Below are 6,078 nucleotides of genomic sequence, written 5' to 3'. Positions count from 1 at the left end.
TATTACCATAGTGCTGAGCAACAGTGCCGGACACGGGCTGCTTCTCTGAGCTCAGTGACAAAAAACAGGGCTGGAGGAATCTGTACTTTTTTTTTCTCCTTTTACCCGTCACAAGCCCTTTGAGGTACTGGAATTGTTTTCCACTGACGATGCATTTTATTTCCCTCCTTTTCCCTCCCAGCCCAGGGATAATAAATCCAGCCTGTCTGGATGGTTCAGGCACATCCAGGGAAGGGGTTTATGCTGTAGGGTTCATCCTGCAGCCAGCAGTGCTGGGGATGTCCCACCAGCGGGGTCTCGCTCCCAGGGGCTTAAGGAGATGCAGCTCTTGCCTGGCTCCATGTTCCCTCACCGGCAGTGCAGAGGCATTTACTGGGAAACGTCCATTTGGGAGCCCCTTTCCCAGCAGGCGTTTGCGAGCAGGTCATTGCCACTCCTCTCCTTTCCCTCCTGATGGATGCTCTGCTGTTCCAAGTCAGCATCAGCGGGTCTGTCAGAAAAATTAATTTTGTAATTAAAAACATTTTTTTTTTTTGGTGGTGTTTTAACGTCTGGGCCTGGAGTAATTATTAGTAGCTCCAAGGAGACTGTGCTTTAGAAAAATTGTTGGTGCTGCTGCAAAGGAATTTATCTGATTAACGTCAGCCTTCACACGTAGCCGCTGGAAGCGGGGGGAGGATGGACGAGGAGGGGAGTCCTGCTTCTCTTGAGCAAATTGATTAATCATGGAAAACAAGACAGAGCTTGGCAAGTGCTGGTTTTCCACCTCGGATGTGGGCTGGGAGAGGAGGAGAAGAAACCGGGTCTCCCTTTGCCTCCCTGCACATGGGTCCTGGGCTGTGGCTTGGGAGACTGAAGAGGCGAGGAATGATGGTTTTGCCCCTTGCTGGAATAAGGAGGTAGAAAAACACACAAAGAGAGAGTGGGCAAAGCCATGGGTGATTCTTATCCCTATGCACCACTCCTGGATGGGAGTGGAGGGGCTGCTGCCGCCAACGGGGCTGGGGGATGCTCAGCAATACCCTCTGTGGCCACTGGCACAGAGGATTTAGCTTCGCACGTAGCCAAATCCCTCTCTCAGCATAAGGTCAAAGGTTGCCTGAAGGAAGCAGCTTTTCCCCCAGCTCTTCCCTCCTGGTTTCTTATTAGAGGCTTATTCCTTTCCTGAAGTGTAAAGGTTTAGATCCCTCCCAAATCTCCTCGCTCCTGGAGGGTTTTTTGCGGTGCTGTTTTAATCCCCGTAGCCCCGGCTGCTCTGGCTTTGGGTGAGCCTGGCTGTGGGAGTGGAACCGGGGCACTGGAAGAGCTGAGCAGAGGAGCATCGTTACTGAGCAGAGAAAGCGGTGGGAAGGCACCCAGTCGCTCCTGCATCCCCCACTTCTGCAAGCATCTCCCGGTGGTGGGGTCCCCCAGGACGCCGGATGAATGGATGGATGCAGCAGGAGGGGGCCAAACGCTGCACAGCTCAGGACCACCTTCCCCTCGCAGCACCCGTTTACCCGATTACCAGATTTCATTGTAACATTATCGGCTGCTTCTCTAATGGGTTCTGCAGGCTCCAGGCAAATCCTACCCTTTGTGCTCAATTAGCAGGCTATACCTTGGAGAGTGGGAGGTAATATAAATATTTTCCATGTAGTGATAGGACTTTTTTTTTTTCCCTTTTTTTTTTTTCTCGTGGTGGTGCTGTCATTATAATATTGATTTGACATCCAGGTGTCAGGAACAGCTGGATGGCAGAAAAAATGGCAACTTTAATTCATTTTGCAGGCAGGGGAGGCGGGGAAAGACTTTCCTCCAGGCTTTCCCCCCCCCCCGCCCCCCCTTCCCTCTACGATGCTCCATGTTCCACCCTGACAGGAACATTTATAAACTGCCACTGTGGGGAGTATTATTAACAGCTCGATTCCTTAAAGATGCAATTAATTATTCACCTGCTTCCAAATCAGTTTAAGCAGCTTCTAAGCTGCAGTGTAAATAAAACCTTCCCAACTTGCCTCTCCTCTTTCTCATGCGTGCACACATACATATTCCTGGTATTCATAAAGCTGAGCTACTTAAATTGAGCCAAACTAGCAGTTATTGTGAATTACTGCAGCTCCATTGGCTTCCCAGGCTCTCCGCTGAGTTATACCAGCCAGGATTTTAACTCATCCTTGTGGGGATGGCAACTGTTGCTATTTTATCATTTGCCGTATTTTTAGGCTATTTTTGCCTTGTTACTAAATCCCTCCTGTTTTGCTGTGTCTCCCCCCTTGGCCCAATCACCCTTTTAACTCTTTGTTATCTAACAAATCATCCCCTAAATGATCCCCTGACTTGAGCATCAACAATGGTTTTGTGGAGGTGCTTTTCTTTTTTTTTTCTTTTTTTTTCTTTCTTTCCCTTTTTGGAAAGATGTTGATTAGGTCTCAGGTGATGGCTGCTTTCAAAGGAGAAAATACCAACTGTGCTCCAGGGCTCTTCCAGAAAAAGGCTGTGCCAGCCCTGGGAGAGGCTGATTTGGGGACCCAGAGGGGACAAGCTGTGTCTTTGCTCTCCTCTGCCTTCCCTGGGTTTGGATTTGGATGGCCAAAGCAGGTTGAAATGGCTTTAGGGTCATGGTGTTGGGTCCCTTGTGGCCCTGTGGAGTTTCTTTTATTGTGGTTAAGTTTCCAGGCTGAAGTTTAGGTCTGGAAAATGGCAGATATTTGAGGAGAAAAAGTTTCAGGAAGAGGTTTGGGCCTTTTTTCTCTAGCAGAAAGCTGAGACCTGCGATGGATTTTAGTGGGAGAGGGCAGCGCTCCTGGAGCAACTTGCCATCACCACCCCAGAAATGCCAAGCACTGAGGGCTAAGGGGCAGTGGAGGGGCCATGGCCAACATCCCCGCTGTGGCTCTGCCTGGTCTGGGGAGGTGGGGACTGTCCTGCCACACACTTGCTCCCCTACGGCACAGCTCTCTGCTCCCAAAATGCTGGGGGCTGGAGGAACAGCTCGCCACCAAAGCTATTCGGCATCTCTCCCTGCGAGCTTCCGTGGTCCTCACCAGGGAAAATCTGCAAATCCTGTGACAAAAGAGTGAGCACAAATGCCCGGAGGAGGCTCGTCTCCACAAATAGACTTCAAAAAGCAACAAAAAAAAAAGAAAGAAAATAAAAAAAATAATTGAATTGATAGAAATTCCCTTTCCCGTTGCAGGGTCCGTCTCCAGCAGGAGCACAGCTGCCGCCTCGCACGCCTCAAACAGGCCAGGCCAAATCTTTGCATAGATTAGTCGCTAACAATGGAGTTAATAACGATAATGGCACAAATGTCCTGTGCCTGCGTGAGTTACACTTAGAAAAATCTACTAGCACCAGGTAATCACTGCATTTCATAGAATCAAAGAGATCAATCATGGTGAGAGCCCATTCACCAGTCAGCTGTGCCGGGGGCTTAGCAGGTGGGCAGGGAACGCAGGCGGCTTGCAGTGCCCCAAAAGATTGCTCCTGTGGGAAAAAGGCGGGGGTCCCCCAGGATCAGAGAGGAACTGTGAAGCTGGTGGGCTTGTCTGGGGAGGTGTCAAAGCCCCGGTGGGCTCCAAACCCGGCTGGGCACCCAGCAAAGCCTCTGCTCCACTCTCCTCTCGAGGATGCTCCCCCCTTCCCCGTGGCTGGGGTTGACGGGGCTTCCTCTGATGGAGACAGATTGTTTGTTGCTGTTTCTCCATCTGGCTGGAATCACGTCTGTCTTCCCCCGTGTTATTTGTTGCCTGATTGCCACTTGTAACCCATCCTTTCTCCTTTGCTTTCTACTGAGGAGATGTCCTCAGCTGCGTGTCCCCAGAGCTGCCCTCAGGACCTGGTACCCTACGTGGGATCCCAGACCAGCGGTGCTGGAAATCCTGCCCCGGGTGGATTTTCTGCTCTGAAAAACAGGACCTTGCTCCAAAGAGCATCCATAAACCCACAGTCCTGACAGCAGTGAGCCAGCAGACCGGGAATGGGCAGCCGTCCTGTGGCAGCTCTGCTCCAGTAAGCAGTGGGAGATGACAGAGAGTCTGTCCCCATCTGCGGTGAGTCCAGGGGCAGACCGTGCCTGAGCTGGCAGCCACGGGGGCCAAGCATAGTCTTGGAGAAGGGATAACAAGAGGATGCTAGTGGCACGTTATGGGCAGCTTGGGGTCTGCAAATCCTACTAGACGGCTCTTTATCACTTATTTAGAGAGGGCTGGTGCGCTGGCAAGGGGAGAGACCTCCAGCCTCCCAGCTCCTCTTGCCACTGAACCCTGTGGGAGCAAGGCACTCCGGTGAGGGGTGGTCCAGGGGCAGCCGCTCCCCTGCCCATCTCCTGTCTGTGTCAGCCTCCCTGCTAACCAGCCAACGAGCAGATTGGAGCTGGGAAAGGGCTCCATGTGCTGTCGGCTCTGAGGGCAGGGCTGTTGCTCCTTGTCTGCATAAATCAGCCAGCTGAAGGCATGGGGAGATGGAGGAGATGCAGCTCTGCCTGTCACTCCACTGGCCTCTCTGTTGACCACCCCTCTACTGCCAGCTCTGCTGGCCCAGACCTGCTGGGCTCTAGCCACTATATTAGATGAGGATGCAGCCCAGGGACCCCCTCGGCCAAGCGGATTTCAGACAGAGGACTGTGCCTCTTACTCTGGATCTCACGGCTGCATGCTGCAAACCTCCCAATGAAAAGGGAGAAAACCATCCAACTAGTCTCACTGCTCTGCTCTGAACTTGAAACACCCCTGCAAACGGTGGCAATGCCCCCCCCCGTGCAGACAGCTGAGATGGTGTCTCCAAGGGTTGGGCACTTGATGGTGATTTTTAACTTTGATATCTGCATGGAGGCCTCGGTTGTATGGCACTTTTATAATTCCTGAGGCAGATATTATTGCAGGGCACAGCCCATTGCCCCAGGCTCGGTGATGTGCTCTCCAGAGGTTGACCTGAACTTTCTCAAAAGTAGTAAGCCTTCCTCCCAGCTCCGTGGCCAGCACCCTCGCCGTACCCAGCAACCTCAGCCAAGGATGCTGCAGATATTGCCCAACAGGTAATAATGTCTTTGCCCACACAGCTGCTCCAGGAAGGGATGAAGGGGTGGTAGCAGGGTAAAATGGACCCCAGAGCCCCCCATCTGGCTCTCCCCTCTCTTCTCCCAACCCTGCTTGGCCCATTTTCTCCTTTCTCCCAGCAGCAAGCCTCTCTTCCTCCTCTCTCCTCCTTTTTCTCCACTTCTGGGAGGCTCCTTGATTGCCTGGGTCCCTTCATTAGCGTGATACCTCCTGGTAAAATGGTAAACAGAGGCATATGAATGAGGTGTTGATTGCAATCAGCAGGGAAGAAGGGGGGCTGAGAGCACTGGAGAGGTCGACGATGCTTCCCAATCACCTGGTGGTCTGGGGTGGCTGCTGGAGAGTATCTGCTCCGCAGCCCGCCCCATGAGGCTTGTACTGGGGAATGGATCCTCTCCAGCAGCTGCCTGAGTACCTCTCTGGGATGCTCCCCCTTCCCTCTTGTGAGAGCTGGATGTGGTCTTGGGGAGCCCATCCTCGCTGTTAGGGTGGGTGGGATGAGGAGGGGATGAGTGCCAGGACACCCTGTCCCAGGCTGATGCCAGAGGGCACGCTGGAACTCTCAGAAAACAAGAGCTTAAAGGGATGAGCATGATGTAAAGCACATGAAACCTGGTGGGACGAATCCTATGACTGGAACGTGGCTATCGATGGCTACAGGCTGTTCAGAAGGGACAGGTGAGGAAGGAGGGGCGGAGGTGTTGCCCTCCATGTTAAGGAAGGGATAGAGTGTGAAGAGATGTCCCTAAAGAACAGCCAAGAGGAAGTTGAAACCTTATGGTTAGGAATTAGAGGCTGAGGCAACAAGGGGAACCTTGTGGTTGGTGTCTACTACAGGCCGCCTGATCAAGGGGAACCTACAGATGAAGCCTTCTTCTTCCAGCTACAGGAGGCATCATGCTCAAAGGCTCTCATCCTGCTGGGGGATTTCAACCACCCTGACATCTGCTGGAAAAGTAACACAGTGAGCTGTAGACAATCCAGGAGGTTCCTGGAGTGTCTTGATGATAACTTCCTAAGACAGGAAACAGACAACCCT

The sequence above is a fragment of the Rissa tridactyla genome, chromosome 9 (assembly GCF_028500815.1).
Source record: "Rissa tridactyla isolate bRisTri1 chromosome 9, bRisTri1.patW.cur.20221130, whole genome shotgun sequence".
Lineage (NCBI taxonomy): Eukaryota > Metazoa > Chordata > Aves > Charadriiformes > Laridae > Rissa > Rissa tridactyla.
This window is presented reverse-complemented; position numbering follows the sequence as displayed.